The following is a 17,491-nucleotide window of genomic DNA, read 5'->3' on the forward strand; positions in this document are numbered from 1 at the left end:
CAAATGGCAGTTGGAGGATGGATGAGACTCGGAGGGCCAGGCCCCGGAAAAAGGGAATGAGAACATCTCCCAAATGGTGAACAGAGCTGCGAGGGACCCCCAGCTTCAGATGTGGACCCAACCTGGAGGACAACCTGCGAGTCTTGCTTAGCAGGGAATCACCCCCATGGGTGGAGGTGAGTCTACTGACCTGGCATTTGCTCCAGTGGAGACAGCAGGGAGCCTGCTGCTCATCTGCCCACTGAGGTTTCAGAGTGGAAGCACATTTTCCCAAATCCTGCATGGGAATCAAGAGTAGTCAGCCCTTTCTTCCTGGACCAGGAGAAAGTCACCGAGTCATTATTAATGGCAGCCTGGGGAAGCCGTGAGCAGTGAAAATGTGGTGAATGTTTGGGGAAGGAGGCTGGGGGAGGGGCGAAGCGCTAGAAGGAAGGAAACAGCAAGTTCAACTGCCAACCCCACACAAGGGATTCACAGGACTCGATTCAGAAATCGAGGTGGGGGTACTGAAGAGGCTTTGTAGTGAAATAAGATCCAGAACAAAGAAACCAGAGGGCTATAAGTTAGTGTGTGTGTGTGTGTGTGTGTGTGTGTGTGTGTGTTTGTGTGTGTGCGCGCGCACATGCTTGTGCAGAACAGAGGGCCAGACAGGAGAAAGGCTAATTTGAATAGTTTCTTTGAGGTGAAGCTAATAAAGGAGTTTTGACTCCAGAGGCTGGGGAGTTCCCGGGAGAGCTCACTCGCCTGAGCTGGAAATCAGGCCTGTCCGAGCCTATTAATGGTGCCCTACTAAATACAACCACCAAGCTGCATTTGTGAATGTCCACCTGTGCAGTGTGTGCCTCAAGGTTTCTGATTGTTTTCAGTAGTGCTGCCCAAAAGGTGCTGGAGGAAGATGCTGCAGAACAAAGGAGAAAGGCCCGGATCCCAGGATGTGCTCCTGAGAGGAGGAAGCAGAAAGCCTTTTCTTTCTTTCTTTCTTTCTTTTTTTTTTTTTGCTTTTCCTTCCTTCCTCAGGAGGGAGGTATAGTGGGCTGAAGGGTGTCCCCAAAGATATGACCACCTCCCACTCCTTGGAACCTGTGAGTATTACCTTATGCATGAAACGGGTCTTTGTGGATTGGGTTAAGTTAAGGATCTTGAGATGAGAAGATCAGCCTGGATTATTGGGGTGGGCCCTAAATGCCATTGCAAGTCACCTTAAAAGAGTGAGGCAAAGGGGGATTAGAAGAACACACAGGAGAGAAGTCAGTGTGAAGACAGAGGCAGAAATTAGAGTCAAGTCGCCTTTGGGAAGGAAGGCCTGGAGCCACCAAAACCTGTAAGAGGCGAAGAAGTATGGATGAGACTTGGAGGCCAGGTCCCACGAGAAAGAGAATAAGAACATCACCCAGTGACCAGAGCTGCAAGGGACCCCAGTTTCAAATGTGGAGCCAACTTGGATGACAACCAGCAAGTCTTATTTCTCAAGGAATCAAGCCCCGGGGGTGGACTTGAGTTTGCTCACCTAGAGCCTTCAGAGGGTGCTCGGCCCTGCCAGCACCTTCATATCAGACTCTGGCCTCCAGAACTGTGAGACAATACATTTCCATTGTTTGAAGTCACTAAGCATGTGATAATTTATTACAGCAGCCGTTGGATACTCACGTAGGTTGAATGGGAAAAAGTTTCCGAGCAGAGAAACACCTCCTAGTCTTCTGACTTCCCTCTTCGGGGGAGGCTCAGGACTGGGTCCATCTGCCAGAAGTGGCGTCAGCAGCACCCACTCTGTGTGGACCATGGTGCGTTGTTTCAGAGGGAGGCCGAACGCACAGGGCATGTGTGCTGCAGGGCAGATAGGGAGAGGGGATTGCCACACTCCTGGGGGGTAAGGGACAGGGCATAACGCCAGCGATAATACATCCAGGATCTCATCAAATCCCCAGCAAGCCTGTGAGCTGGAAATGGAAGTTCAGAGTTCAGCATGAGAGAAGAGACGCTCAAACTGTGAAGGAAAAGCCGGGCTGGTCTAACAACATAACTCACAAGTCTAGGAATGTGAAGGAGAGGCTGGGCTGGGCTAACAAGATAACTCACAAATCTAAGTATCGGAATACTGATCTGAGTTCTGCTGGACTAACTTGTAAATCTAATCTAAGTTAATTAGTGTTGGTTTGCTGTTCAGGTTTTTTTGCTAGCCAGCTGGATTTTCAAAGATATATATCTGGCTTTGGAATGTTGGTTAGCTGCCTCCCTGCCTCCACTTTTGTGATAATAATGCTGTTAAAGCTGTTCCATGCCTATTGGCCGAATACCCCACGCTTGTACTTTACCCTATAAAACCTCACGGGCACGTCTTGGAGGTGCTCAGAGCTTCGGAGCAGAAGCCCCTCTGAGCCCGCCGGTGTAATACATCTGAGTACTCCAACCCTCTGAGTGGCGCTTGTTTCTCGGCTGGCCTGTCGTTTCCATAACAAAACCTTGGTTTAAACCCCAGCTCCCCCATTCAGCGATAGTGTGACCTGTCCACCTGCACACCCCAGTCTTTTTGTCTGTAACCCAGAGATGATGACACCTACCTCCAGGCTTGTGGGTGCGAGGTTTAAAGCCCATCACAGAGGCCCCCGCTTCCTGTAGGGCCCAGTGGGTGACTCTTGCTATTATTGCTCAGGATCCCAGAGCTGTAAGGCAGGTCTGTCTGACATGGGAGATGTGATCCTTCTGGAGCCTGAGGCTGCCTCCTCATGCAGGGATCAGACACTCCACGTGGAGGTGCTCATTTCAGCTCCCCTGTAACAGCGGGTCTGTGTGAGGTACTTCCTGCTGTGCTCAGCACCTACCTCTCCACACACCCCATTCCACAAGGGCTAGAAGCCTGCAAACTGTATTTCCCAGACTCCCCTGCCAGTGGCGTTCCAGTTCAGACTCTGCCCTTGGGAGGCTTTTGCATGACAACAAGAGGCAGATGGAGGGATTCTTTCTGTGGCTCTAGCCTGGGAGGCAGCAGTCAGTCTAATTCCTCCTGCAGAGGCAGCGCTGGCAGCAGTGAAATCCTTCAGGGAGCAGCTGACTGCTGCTGGCTTGGGAAGTGGCTGAGCAGACAGCAGAGCTGCGGTTCCTGTGGGCTCAGTGGCAAGTGGATTCATATGGGGTTGGGGTGCTGACTGCAGTGCTGGATCTCTGGGAAGCACCACTTTTTCCAATTCCATTTTTGCTCCTTCCTTTCCAACAACTTGGAAACTTCAGTCCCTATGTTAAATCCCTTTTTGCTTGGAATACCTCCAGTGACTTTCATTTTCCTGACTGAATCCCTAATCAGTACATCAGTCCTCTGCAGAGGCACAAGGGCCAAGGTATAGAGATTTTAGGGACCCCAGGCAACCATCTTCACCAGGAAAAACAATCTTACGTTTTCAATTAGAGATAAGCTTCAAAATGACAAATGCCAGGGAAAGCTATAATATGGGCTCGGATACCTATAGGAGATCATTGATTATATCAGAGTCTATCTTTAGAGAAAGTTTTGTAAATGGGGAGGAGCGCAAAATGCAGTGGAGCAGAGAGAGGAAGCTGGTGTGAAAGCTGGGGAGGCGGGGGAGAGAGGAAAAAGTATCTCAGAGCGAGGAAAAAGTATCAGTGGGGAAAAATACAGGTTTGCCTAGGCAGCAACCTGTAACTTGACTTTTTTATTTTTTAACTTTTAAAGTTGTGGTAAAATATACATAACAAAGAATTTATCATTTTAATGATTTTTAAGTGTACAGCTTAGTGGCATTAAGTACATTCACACTGTTGTACAACCATCACCACTATCCATCTGAAGAACTCTTGCATTTTTCCAAACTGAAACTCCATCTCATTATACAATAACTCTCCGTTCCCCATTCCTACAGCCCCCAGCTACCACCATTTGATTTTCTGTTTCTATGAATTTGACTACTCTGGGTACCTTATGGAAGTGGAATCACACAGTATTTGTTCTTTGGTGTCTGGCTTATGCCACTCAGCTGAATGTCTTCAAGCTTCATTCATGTTGTGGCACGTGTGTCAGAATACTATTCCTTTTTAAGGCTGACTAATATTCCATTGTGTGTACATCTGTACCACATTTTGTTTATTCATTTGTCAACGGACACTTGGGTTGCTTCTAACTTTTGGTTATTGCAAATAGCACTGCTATGAACACTGGTGTCTGTTTAATCCCTACTTTCAATTCTTTAGGATAGAAAAATTCTACCTAAAAGTAGGATTGTTGGATGACATAGTGATTCTAGGTTTATTTTTTTTTAAACCACTGTATTGTTTTCCATAGTGCCTGTATCATTTTACATTCCTGACAGCAATGCACAAAAGTTCTAGTTTCTCTACATGCTCACAAATACTTGTTATTTGCTGGTTTTGTTTTGTTTTGTTTTTTTAATAATAGCCATCCTATTGGATGTGAAGTGGTATCTCATTTTGATTTGCATTTCCCTAGTGATTAGTGATGAACATCTGTTCATGTGCTTACTAGCCATTTGTATATCTTCTTTGGAAAAGCTTGATTTTTTACAGAAATAAAAGGAGAATAAAGAGACTTAAGTCTGTAGGAAGAAAAAAAAGATCTGACCTCTCCAGCCCTCCTCATATGAGCTTCAGAGACCATGAAAAAAAATTTTTAAGAATGTATCAGATTACATTCCTTTCAAATATTTGATGCAAATGAAGACAGAATGAGCCATTTCTGACTAGTCAAATAAACTTAATCAGAAAGCAGATTCAAAAAAAAAAAAAGAAACAGAAAGAAAAGCAGATTCCAATATAAATTCAAACAAGTTGTGAAATAAAATGCATTAAAGCAGATCAATTTCTACCGAAGGATGTATATTTAAAAAAAAATCCTCTTGTCATTCAAATTATGATTTATATGTGTCTGGACTTCAGGAGACCGGAAGCTGCATTTTAGGTCCATGGGGGAGAGGGGAGGGGCAAATGTGAACGGAACAGCGACTCTGTGAAAAGAATGAAAAGAACAGCCTCCTGGCTTCTCTCTTTCACATCACACTCGATGCCCACACAAGTGAGACCAGCGGCTGTGCAGGAGGGACGGTTCTCCGCGGGCAGTGAGGAGGAGGACTGTCTGCGCACGCTCGCAGAGGGCATTTGTCTGGAATGGGCGCGTGGGAGGGAGTCTGTCTTCAAACCTAGACACAAGAGAGAGCTTGTTTGCTTTCATAATTCCTTTTCCCCTCCTTCCTCATGTTTTCACTCTAAAGTGTGTGCAAATTTTTCAAGCATCTGGGACCTGATTCACCATCATTCTCTCTATATAACATTTTTTTAAAGCTTGGTACCATTCACAGAAGAGTATCAACGAAGTTAATTAAGGGCCAAGTTAATTGAAATCTATATTGCATCAGATTTTTATCTCAATGTTTTTGACCAAAAAGGAAAAAAAAAAAAAGCACCAACGCTAACAGCTTAAGGAGTGACTAATACATAGCAGACGCTCAGTGTGTATAAATGAATGAAACACTTGAAAACCTGAGCCCCCATCATTTCTTCCCTGAATCATTATAATTGCTTCCTAATTGCTCTCTCTCCTTGTATTCTACCTAGTTGCCTTTCACCAGATCATGTAACTGGGAGCCACCTTTAACTCCCCCTTTCTCACTCTCCACCAGTCATCCACAATCAGGGGCTGCTGTGTAGCCTTCAAACGAAATCTGCCCCATTTCTGCTCCTCTCCAAGCTCCCTGCCGCAGTTCAGCTGGCGCCCAGCTCAACTATCACCTGGATATTGTAATAATCCTCTCACGGTCCTCCTTGCCAACAAACTCTCTACATTCTAATACAGCCAGTTAATTTCCAACACAATGATCTTCCTTTCCCAAATGATATCAGGGATATCATTCCTAGAAGCTTATGTAACAGAAACTGGAAGCCTATGTAACCAAAACAATAGATATGAATGTAGGAAGAATATATGTACAGTGATGTTCATTGCACCATAACTTGTATTACCAAAACTGCAAGCAAACCAAATACCAATCTATACAGGAATGGTCAAAGAAATTGTCTATAAATGGAATACTATGTAACTATGAAAAAGACGTGAGTAGACCTACATGAACTGGCATGGAAAGATGTACAGACAGACAACAGCAGGACATACAGAAACAGAGCATTTTGTACAAAATGTGTATATGAATTGTATAGGAACCTTAACTTAGCAGGCCTGACTATAATCCTTTGAAAGTCCTGTTTGCAAAGTTGGCTCTTGGTTGGCATCCAGGAAGGACCTTGGACTTCAGGAGAGTTTACACCATTTCCTATTGATAAGAGGGGCTCACCATGCCTAAATTCTTTGTTCAAATAAAGTGGTTTGTGCTAAGCACTTGCTTTCCTTCTGGGAGTCTTAAATTTTGGTTTCTACCAGTTAGAGGCTGCCTATGTGACCAGCCCCCAGTAAAAACCCTGGACACCAAGTCTCTGAAGAGCTCCCCTGGGGGACAGCACTTCACAACTCATTGCTGGGGGAATTAAGTACGCCGACGTGACTGCATCAGGCAGTGTCGCTGGGAAATCTGTGCCTGGTTTTTCCCAGACTTTGCCCCATGAACCTCTTCCCTTTGCTGACCTGGCTCTGTAACTTTTCTCAGTAATAAATCTTAGCTGTGTATATGTCTCTATGCTGAGTCTTGTGAATCTTCCTAGCAAATCATAGGACTTGAGGGTGGTTTTGGGGTCCCCCAGTTCATAAATACATACCTTTATTTACATATCCATAGGAAAAAGTCTGGAACCATGGAGAATTTTTAATTCTTAGTAGTGGATTGAAATTGACATTTGACTTCTGATTATAGAATATTGTTAAAGCTATGGGAATACAACTGAGTTATAATTTTGTGCATCTTCATTGACTTGCTATATCATAACGATCACTTACCTATACACCCCCACATCATGATGAGTCCATTGGGGAGGGGTCCTGTCTCATTTTTTTGAACATCTACAGTGATCAGCATAGACCTGGGACATGGGAGGTGACAGAAATGGTGATGCTAGTTGAATCTGAATGAAAAGCAAGCAGAAGAGCATAGAAATGATTTAGAAATAACTTGAGAGCTAAGATGTACATACAACATTTCCTTTTCTTTTAAGTTTCGGATTTTCATTACTTCTGATTTCCCAGTTTCCTTCAAGCCTTCCCAGTCTTCACCCCTATTTGGAATATATAGGGAAAAGCCAAAAATACTGAACAACAACAACAAAAAAGATGATAGATTTAGATGAGGTTAGAAAAATAACTACAGTTTAAACTTCCTCTTTCCTCGGCTCAGCTGGAGACAAGCAGCCAGCCCTTTCATTTAACATAGTTTATCCTAAAGAGGACAGTATGTGGTCTTTCTCAAAGAGATCTCTGCTGGCAGCAGGACTGCTACATCGAAGGATAGCATATGTGTGGTAGGAAGGGCATAAAACAAACGTGGAAACCTTTTACGTTTTCTTCCTTTTTAATGCGCAGCTTTGTAAGATGGATTAAACACCTGAGTTACTGTAGGGTACCACTATGTGAGGATAGCTAAGTCAAGTGTTTCTTCATTGTCTTTGGCTATACTAATACAGAACTGTTGGGTTTTTTACATTTCCCTTGGAACATAAAAGTAAACCATCATAGATTCAAATTCTGGCACCAAATTCTGAAAGCTTGTCAGACTGTAGATTTTTGAGGGGTGGTAAGAAAGTAAAGAAACATAAACACTCAACTACTAAGTGAAAAATAGGTTGGGTCCAAGATACTTTGTTTTGAGTTTTAAACTCTGTCTTAACTTGGCGTCTGTATTTCAAGCTGGCACTGGGTCAGTATTTTCTAAATTTCTTCTTGTTTCATCATAGATACACCATGTATGATAGAGACAGCCACACACTGAGCTGGCACGGAAATGCATACTTTACATGTGTGTGTGATTCTTTTTTAATCACCATGTTGCAGCCAACCTGCAAAATATTCCCACTTGAAAATGAATATATCCAAGCGGTCAGGCTAGCCCTACCCAGTTTCCGAGAATAATTTAGAAGCATCCAAAACTATCATTTAAAAACCATTAGATTCCTCGCTGAGCTACTGCTACCATGGGCCTCCAGCCATAGCCTTGAACGGGTTTTTATCCTGGTGAGCGATCAGAATCCGTTTTACAGGCTGAAGTTTTGTGAAAAGGTGAATCCATCTACTATGGTTACAGAGTCAGAGTTCACTTGACGTTTTCATTACCATCAGCCATTTTTCAAAGTAAATTCACACTTCACTTGGTTCTCAGTGGACATAAAAGTTTGTCAGAACTTGCTCAGGATTCGTCTGGATATTCCCTTGAGATATACTTATTCGTAAGTGGACAGATTTCTTCCATATGCCGTAATAAATAGCCCACGTGCAGCCAAATGCAAAATTGCGTGTGTGTGTGTGTGTGTAACTGTGTCATCTCAATGAAATGGTAGCTTCCTTTTTAAAAAAAGAGTCGGGGGGATGGACTCACCTGTGCAGATTTGGACCTATTTCCCACATCTTTTACATACAGGTTTTACTGATTAATGAGAAGCAAAGGCTTAAAGTCAAAACCTGGATTTAGAATTCAGTGCCATGCAAAGCAATTGACCAATTAACCATTTGAGTAAAGTGCAATAGGCAGTGAGCCATTCATGGATTTGGGGACAGATGTTCTAGGCAAAAGAAGTAACAAACACAAAGGCCTAGTGGCTGGAGTGCAATGAGTCACAGGAGGGGAGCAGACAAGTGGATCAGAGAAATCCCAGGTCACCGGATCTTGCAGGGCCTTGTAGCCATAGTAAAGACTGGCTTTACTCCAGGTAAGGTTGTGTAAACGCCGAACCAGCCTCCTGCAAGCCTTATCCTGTTTCTAATAAGATACTGAGTTGTTTTTTCAGAGATGATAGATAAAAATCATGCAGCCAAAGCATCCTCAGATGAGAACATTTTGACTCAACTCTCAGAACCAAAGTTTCCACCGCACGGAACTGAAGGCCTGGGACATGACCAGAAACTGAACACAGGAGCCCTTTCAGAAAAGAAGGATCTGCTCTCCAGGAAGATCTGTGCTGAAGTCCTTTACCATTCTTACCACTAATGGCCAAGTTCCAGAGCCCTCCAATTGGAACCTGCCCCACCAGCACTTCCACATACCAACCCTCCTCCCCTAACTCGTAAAATCTGACCAAACCCCAGATCAGGGAGACAGGTTTGAACCAGGCCTCCTGTCTCCTTGCTGATCAGCCTCACAATAAAACTTTTTCTTTTCTCAAAAGCCAGTGCTATTGTATTGGCTTCCACGCGTGTTGGCCAGTGAGCCCTTTGCTCAGAAACAGTAGGAAGCATTGGAGGGAAAGTTCCGAGTAGAGGAGTGACATGATCTGATTTAACTTTGGCAGCATCACTTTGCTGTGCTGATTAGATCACAGAGCAGCAAAGGTGGAAGAAGGGAGATGTCAGGAGCTTTGAAAGAGATGATGGTGTCTTGGGGCAGGTGGAGGTGCTAGAGGTGGAAGAAATGGTCAGACCCTAGATGTATTTTGAAGGTAGAGCCCTGAGGATGTGCTGGCAGGTGGAATGAGGAGGGGGAGAAAAGCGAGAGGAGGCAAAAGCAATGCCAAGGTTTCGGTCATGAGCAGCTTGAAGAAGGAAACTGGCATTAATGTCTTCTTCATTTAATTGCTTTCAGTAAACTTTTCAGCCATCCATTTCCCGAGAGTTATGATAATACAGCCTCAGTAAACAGATGGGCTGACAGCCTTTCTCAGCCACAGGTAACTCCTAGGGTGTGTCTGGAGACTGGGCTGGGCACGCCCAAACTGTAGTCAGTCCAAGCCTGGTCATGCGGCACACAGAGGCCCCGGGGAGGGGGAGGGGCCCAGGAGTCTGTTTGAGGAACTGAGGGCTCCCCAGAAGAGAAATTTCCCCGGGGGAAAAAGAAAGTAAGAGTCATCAGACCAATGACAAACAGCCGTTGGTAATAGAAGGGGAGGGGATCTTACAGAATGAGAGTGCTTCTGACCACCAGGTTCTTCCCCAGCCCAGACTTCCACTGGCTTCTGTCTGGGTCCCAGAGAGAGAGAGAAGGATGAGATTAACACCTAAGAGAGAGCAGCTTTCATTGAGGTCTCTACAGGGCCCCTGGGCTGAGCAGACCCAGACGGGGCCCTCGCGTCAGAGAGTGACCCCTGCCTTCCAGCTCTTCCCCACCACCCCTGGGACCACCCAAAAGAAGAAAAATTCAGACTGGGCTCATTTGTAAGTGAATGCAGGGTACTCCCCTCCTAGAACAACCGCCCCCCCAAAAAAACCATTGTGGGAACCAGTGTGGCCAAAGTGACCGCAGTTGGAGTTAGGAATTCACCCCTGAAGCACAGGCTGTGCGAGTCTTCACTGACGTGATGATTTCTTGGGCACGAAAAGGCCAGCATGCCCCGCAAAGGTTGCTGGAGAGGCTGCCCTTCCTCGCAGACCTTGAAGGAGGCTGGGCAGTCCCCCCCGACAGCGGGGCTAGCCAGGGTAGCCATTCCCAGGGAAGAAATTTGGGGACCACAGGAAAAGTGGAGATCCACACCAAAAGCAAGAGCCTTCAAAAGGCTAAAACGCTGAGATCAGAAGGTTCTTACCTTTTTTTTTTTTAAATTTGGAATTAAACATTTTTTTAACCCTTGAGTGAGTTGCAAAGTGAAAGCAGCTATGCTGTGGGAGGGAGATGAGGGCGTAGCAGGCTCAGGAGCGCATAAAGCCTTGGGCTCAGGCCACACTTACTCTCTGCGCTGGCCCGAGCTGCCAGGACACCCAGCCCCTAGGATTCATGACCTTGGCTTGTGCATAAATGTAGGTGGGAGTTAGTAGGCTGGGTTCCTGCTCCCTCTAACTGTCAAAATGCTTGCACCCACTTCCAGGGTTTATAATGCTTCTGGTGGAATATGCTGTTTTTCCTTCTACTGATAAGTAAAAAAAAGGCTTAAACTGCTCCCAGAACTTATCACCTGGAAATGTCAATAAGGAATGGCTCCCACTGGGTGTTGGGTCAGAGAACATTCAGTGAAAAGGGGTGGTGTTCACACTCAGAAGCACATCAGGGTCAGTCATTTCAAATCCCAACCTCACTCCCCAGTTCTCACAGATCTTGGGGATCAAAGTATTGCGTCCAGCATCATGGCTCTCAACCTTGACTGTATGTTAAACTCACCTGGGGAAACTTTTAAAGATCCCAGTGCCTTGGGCATCGTGCCAGACCAAACAAATCAGAATCTGTAGAGGTGTGACCCAGAATCAGTATATTTTTAAAGCTCTCCAGGTGATTTCCATGCACAGCCACTGTTCAGAGCCATTAGTTGTCAGGCTCCACTTCCAGGCAACTAAAACCATCTCCACGGGACCACGTTTTTTTTTTAAAAAACTTCTGAGTGCTTGTCATATGTAGTTAGGGCTGACAACCACAGGCTCTCTCATTAGTAATGAGATGATCATGCTTAACTCATTAGGCTGTTGCCTGGATTAAGCAAGATAAAATATGTAATGCAAGCATTTAATAAACAGTAGGTATTTTTTAAAATTACTATGATTGTTGCTATTATTATTAGATACCACGAGGAGACAAAAAGATGCAAGAAGAGAGACCAGAGGTCATAAATACAAACCTAGAGGCATTCTAGGGAGGCCAAATCTAACTCCACTGACTTTTGTGTTGGGCTTAGTGAGGCCAGGTGGGGCACCAGAACCCTGACTTGGCAGCTTGTCTAGAAACCTCTCAAACTCCAGGGCCATCCCCTGATCTTTGATGACAGCCTCCACCTCCATTCTGCATCCTGTGTGGCCTGGTTCCAAAAGAGGAGGACAGGGGACGAAGTGGCACACCAGGTCTGGTCCAGAACAGGAAAGGAAAATTTGAAGAGAGGCGCTAGCCAGACTCATCACTCTGGCTTTGCAAAGATACAGTCCACTAGCCTCCAGGTACTGTGTGGGATTGTATTAGACGAGACAGTTCATTTGTAAAGGCTGAGGTGGCTGTGACAGCAGGCTCTGTCTAGTGCTGAAAGTGACCCCAGAAGGGGATGTGTAAAAGGACAAGAGAACAGACGTCTCCTGGGAGCTGCTGGTCTGCAGCGACCTCTGTCTAGCACCCGGAAAGGACTGAGGCACAGTTCCGGATTTCACCTTCCTGTCCCTCTCATCAGTGCACCATTTTTCCAAAAGTCTCCTCCTTGAAATCGGACCAAACTACCACCTACCAGCTATTGTTTGCTTGGAACGCATACACAACCTCTCTGAACCTTCATCCAAAAATACATAGTTTGAAGTCAGCTTTATGAATGAGGGACTCCAACAATTGAGGCAAATTCAATGAAAGGAGGCAAGGCGGCACCCGGCACACAGTAGGAACTCTCAAAACACTGACCTCCTCTGGGGCTGGACTTCTTCAGCAGACCAGCCTCGTTGGAGCATCAGAAGTGCAGCTGGCTCCCTTAAAAGAAACTCTTCAGGAAGGATTGGATTTGTCCTGCACTGTCTGGTGGCCCCGTATAAATACAGCCTCTCTGGAGTAAAGACACCAGCTTGGTCTCAAGGCCTTCATTCCTTGACTGCATGGACTCAAATTACAGCAAGTGGGGGATGGGGGACAAAATCTACAGCTCCCTGATAGCCATCCCATCCCAGAGACCCCCGCCCTACGCTCCTGGGAGGGTCCCCGTCACTGAACACTCCTAGGAGATCACTAAGAATTAATTCAGTAGAGAAGATAGTAGCAGCCCATTGAGAGAAGTCCATTACGGCAAAACAGCTCTGTTCTTCAGGTGTGATAAGGAGTGCATTTAAAGTATTCAATACCATAATAAAGGCTGTGATTAAAGGAGGCAACTTGGCATCTTAATAACTACATGCTTGAAAAGATTTAAACTTCAAGCTGAGACACAGAATCACATTCATAACCCCTAGAATGGGTCTCCTTTCTAGAAGCGAGAAAATAATGGCTGACTCTTCTCCTGAGAAGCTGACAGGGCAGATCTGTCCCCAGATCTTTACAGAGTTTAAAGTAAGTGGTGACTTTGAGCTCCCGCCGCGGCATCTTTTGTTCTCACTCCGTGTTTTCCTGCCAGCTTATTACTATCCTTCTAGTGGGAAAGAGGCAGAAGAGAGGCCTGGGGGAACACCGGGCAGGGACCTGGTGGCCCAGCAATATGCAAATCACTTAGCAATATACAAATGACTTCTCAGAAGTACAGTAAGCCTTCCCAGACCAAATTATCTCTGTTTCTGTTGCTTGTTATTAAAAGAGAGGCACTTTCTGCCATGACTTGTCCTTTGGCCATCCCCCCTCCTTTCCAGAGTTTGCAAACACGTTCACGTACACGCGCACACACAGACATATATATACACACACATGTGCATTTAAAATCCAATTTTTCCCTTTCCCCGTAGGTTCTGAGTAAAAATATTTTAAATGCAAATTTCAGATACATACTATAATTACAAGTTCTGTTCAACAGCTTGCAGAGCAGATGCATTTTGTTCATTTTCATCCCATCCAGGAGACATGTATCAAGTATCGATTGCTGGACATTCAAAATGGTTTCTGACATCATTAAATATCCCCTAAGGTTTAGTTAGGATTGCAAGTCTAGGAAGAGACTCAGCAAAAGAAGGAAGGAAAATGCCTTTACTCTCACACTTCTTTGTTTAAGTGTACGCTGCCTTTGATCATAGTCTACGGACAGTGTTTCAGGAAAAATCACATATTAATCAGAGTTTTATCCTGAGAAACATTTAAGCCCTATGGACAAACAATGAGCTTGTCAAAGTGCAGCCAGGCTGACTCTCTGTCATCTGTCCCCGTTCAGTCCCAGTGTGCACCCCAACAGTCGCTGTTGCTCCAAATTCTGAATATTGTATTTAGCAACCTCCAGTAGAGAGCACAGATTTCAAGAGTAAAACAAAGTGCTTGTAGAGACCATCAGGAAGTTTTTAAGCTAAAAACTGTTATTGAAGTTTAACTTGATGTCAGGTGAAAATGTCTTGCTTTATGTGCTGGCGAGAGGACGTTTATATCCGTAGGGGGCACAGTTCTCTGTCCATTGGGTAAACAGTGCTGTCCCAAGATGCAGAGGGAAGAGGAGCCTTCTCAGGCCTTCTCTTGGCTTCTCCCCCTCCTCTGAGCTGAGCCTGGGAGAAGAAAGTTTAAGCAGGTCTGCGGACTTCCCATACAATGGTAGATGTAAGAAGAGCAAGCCCTGCGTTTTGCGTAAACCTCAGATCCTGAGCTTTTATGTAACACGTAGTGACTGAGCAGTGTATTTAGGACATTTAGCTCTTTAGAGTTACAAGAAAACAAAAAGGATGCTTCTGGCAGGGCTGCCTTTGTGCAAAGCATTAAAAATTACTCCTTTGGGTCATCGCTTGGTCTAACCACCCCCCTCAAGGTTGGCCCTTTCCTCCTGGTGGACCAAACCCCACGCCCAGCAGGGCTCACTGCTGGTGAAGGGAACTTGGGCAGGGGTCAGAGCCCGCTTGTACCCTGGGCCTGGTGCCCTGGCAGTGGCTCTGACTTGCTGAGTTGCACTGGGATTGGATTGAGAGAACCCAGGGCTAAGGGGCTGAGTGAGGGTGAGCACTGTGAATGGAGTCAGAGTCAGTCTGGCAGGTCTGGGCCAGGGCAGAGAGGTGAGAGGGCAGCCTTCTAAATCCTCGGCCCACTCAGAATTTCTGTAGGTCGAGCCCAGGCAAGCGTAGAGCTGCACAACCAATGTATTGCTCTATCCATCTCAGAGCGTGAAGTCCCAGCTAGGAAGGTTTTAGGGACTGAGTATTGCAAATCCTGCAGCCCTGGGCAACAATCACAGCTGCCTGAAGGCTTCTTCTGCCTTCGAGATAAAAGCAGCTGGGGAAGCTTGCTCAATCCCACCCCCGTCAGGCTTTCTCACTGCCGTTGTCTAGCAGATAAGAATCCAAGCCCCTGGCGCCCTCATTTATTTGTTCAACAAATACTTACTAAGTGCTTAGAATGTACTAGGCCCTGTGTTAGGTGCTGGGGAGGTAGTGTTGAGTGAGAAAGAAATTTGGCCCTGTCCCCTTGGAGTTTAATGTCTAGCAAGGGAGACAGACACCAAATAAATAAAATAAAAGTAATAGTCCATTTTAATTGGGTGGTTAGGTTAAGTGCAACGCCATGGTTATCCAAGGGCTTGGCCCGGCACAGGGCTTTTGACAAGTGTTTTAAGGAACTCAGACTTGGTTTGGAGAATTGCAGAAGTATGTGTAGAGTCAGAAGGACTTGAAAGACCATCTGGTCATCCTGCCCCTCATGCACAGAGGAGTGATTCACATAGACAGTCAAGAGATTTGCCCATGGTCACATGGCTTATTAAGCCCACAAATTAGATTTGAGAATGTATACCAAACCACATATGAGAGAAAGTAAATGTGGACCCCAACATACTCTTCTTAATTCTATTCATAGATAACAAGGAACAGAGGGGTGGAAAGTCCCACATCATGGTGACTGTAGAATGTAGAATGCATTTCTGCTTAATATAAGCCTCTGAGTGCAGCTGAAGTCCTGGGAACTCCCTTTAAACAAAATAATGAAACTTCATAATAATGATCTGACTCACGAGTTGCCGGGAAGCTGTCCAATATCTCTACTCAGGCCCTTGCTCAACTCTGTGAAGCCAGCACCTTCCGGGAAAGGAGATTCCATGGTGTCAGAATGGTCAAAGACCTCTTCTTTGCCCCACCTTTTCTAGGAGACCCAGAACTTCCCCTCAGGCAAAGTAAACAGGGAAGTGCGCCTTGTGTCAATCAAGCTAGAATCTAACTAATTTAGAAGCAGCAGCTACTAGTGAGTATCCAGGATGTCTCCAAAACAAATAATCTACTTCGAGAGGACTCTCCTAGTCCGAGAGATCCGATGTCACTGGGCAGTCTGGAAAATCCCCTTAGGGCTGGTCTGCTCCTGCTGACAGGATCCTCCCTAATGCTCCCTGCCTTAATGGTTTCCAGAGACCACTCATTAGTCTGAGTAGTTCTGTGAGCACTATATTTTCAAGAGATGATTTAAATTGAGCACTGGCAGGACTGTTTGAAGATACTTTTAATGTAGTGGTTAAAATTAGATGATGTTACAATCCCCGTGAAACGTACACTGGCAGGAATGACTTAAATATTTTAAGTATTTAAAGTGTTTAGATGGTAAAAATTGTGTATTGAAACAGTGTGAATTTGGTCTGTTTCGCCCTGCCATCACCCTCTGGCTCAGTCTCGTGGGTCACCCTGATGTCACAGTTTCACTTCAGCAAAGGAGATGCTAATCCCAGGCCTGTTGAAAGAAGAGGATATGAAGGCGCATGTTTCTCATTTCTGTCTCCTGTGTTCTTGGGGGCCCAGTTGACTGCTCAGACACTTCGCTCCCACTAAGGGAAGTCAGTCACCCAAGAAGCCAACCTCTTCTCACTTCTTCTCCCAGTCACCAAAGGACCAGTTGATGATCTAGAGGTATGGCAATAAACTATAGCATAAGGACAGCTTCCCCACTGCATATCGTGGGAAAATCCTTTCCTACACGGACTTGGCTTGCCCCATAGCTAGAGTGAAAAGAATCTTAGCACCAAGCCAGGGCACACAGACTCCACTTAGAAATGTGAATGATCTGAAATGGGCAAAAACGAATACTCGGTGCCAGTCTAGAGGTCATTGCCATCTTTCTTTGTCTTTGAGCTATTTTTCAATCCTGTAAGTTGTAGAAAACTGATGATAGTGCAAATGATTAATATCCATAGAAAATGCAAACAAACTGTGTCGACTTGAATGCAGTTGATTATTGCACTGTGGGTATTCATCAGTTTTTCATCTATTTATTTCAATATTTCTGATGGCTTATCTATATCTACATTTAAGTTATCTGCTCTGGATTCGCCTTTGAACCAACTGTAACATCTTATTGATTTTTTTCATTAATTAATAAGATAAGTGAAATCTTCGGCATGTGTTCATTTTATATTCATATGTGTCATGATTTAAACTATCTGAAAATACTAGCCTTTAAAATAAAGGTAAGCTCTATCTCATATGGTACTGCAGTGGAAATATTTCCTAACATGGATTGTGATGATTATAAAGTAGAAAACTGTAACAAGTTCACCTTCATAAACTGCCTAAGATGACAGCAGAGAAAAACATTAACTAAAATAACCAAAATACTTACCAAAAAAGGTCTGTCCATCTTGTCAACATACAGAAAAAACAATACGAACGTATAGACAGAAAAGAAGTAGCCATATCAGTGGACCCAGAGGCAGCACCCCCAACCCTGACTAGGGCTTCCGGTCACCATTTCCACCCCTACTTGAGTGTTTGCAAGTCAAAACAGGGCACTCCAATGTAAGGCAACCTTGTGAGCCACTTCCCATCCCAGAATAATGTCACCATTAACTGTTGCCTGCCAAGAACCCATCGCTACAAAAGGCCTGTCATGTCACCCAGAGG

The 17,491-nt window shown here is 45.0% G+C and overlaps 1 long non-coding RNA gene across 1 annotated transcript; it reads right to left on the bottom strand.

Annotated features, from left to right (window-relative positions):
* Nucleotides 1–220: 220 nt before the first annotated feature.
* Nucleotides 221–2,756, bottom strand: LOC140697681 (uncharacterized). Its single transcript, XR_012074894.1, has 3 exons — nt 2,559–2,756; nt 1,648–1,824; nt 221–277 (listed from the first exon to the last, which is right to left on the bottom strand). It is a non-coding gene; the product is annotated as an uncharacterized lncRNA (long non-coding RNA).
* Nucleotides 2,757–17,491: the final 14,735 nt, after the last annotated feature.

Source organism: Vicugna pacos, chromosome 1 (genome assembly GCF_048564905.1).
Source record: "Vicugna pacos chromosome 1, VicPac4, whole genome shotgun sequence".
NCBI lineage: Eukaryota > Metazoa > Chordata > Mammalia > Artiodactyla > Camelidae > Vicugna > Vicugna pacos.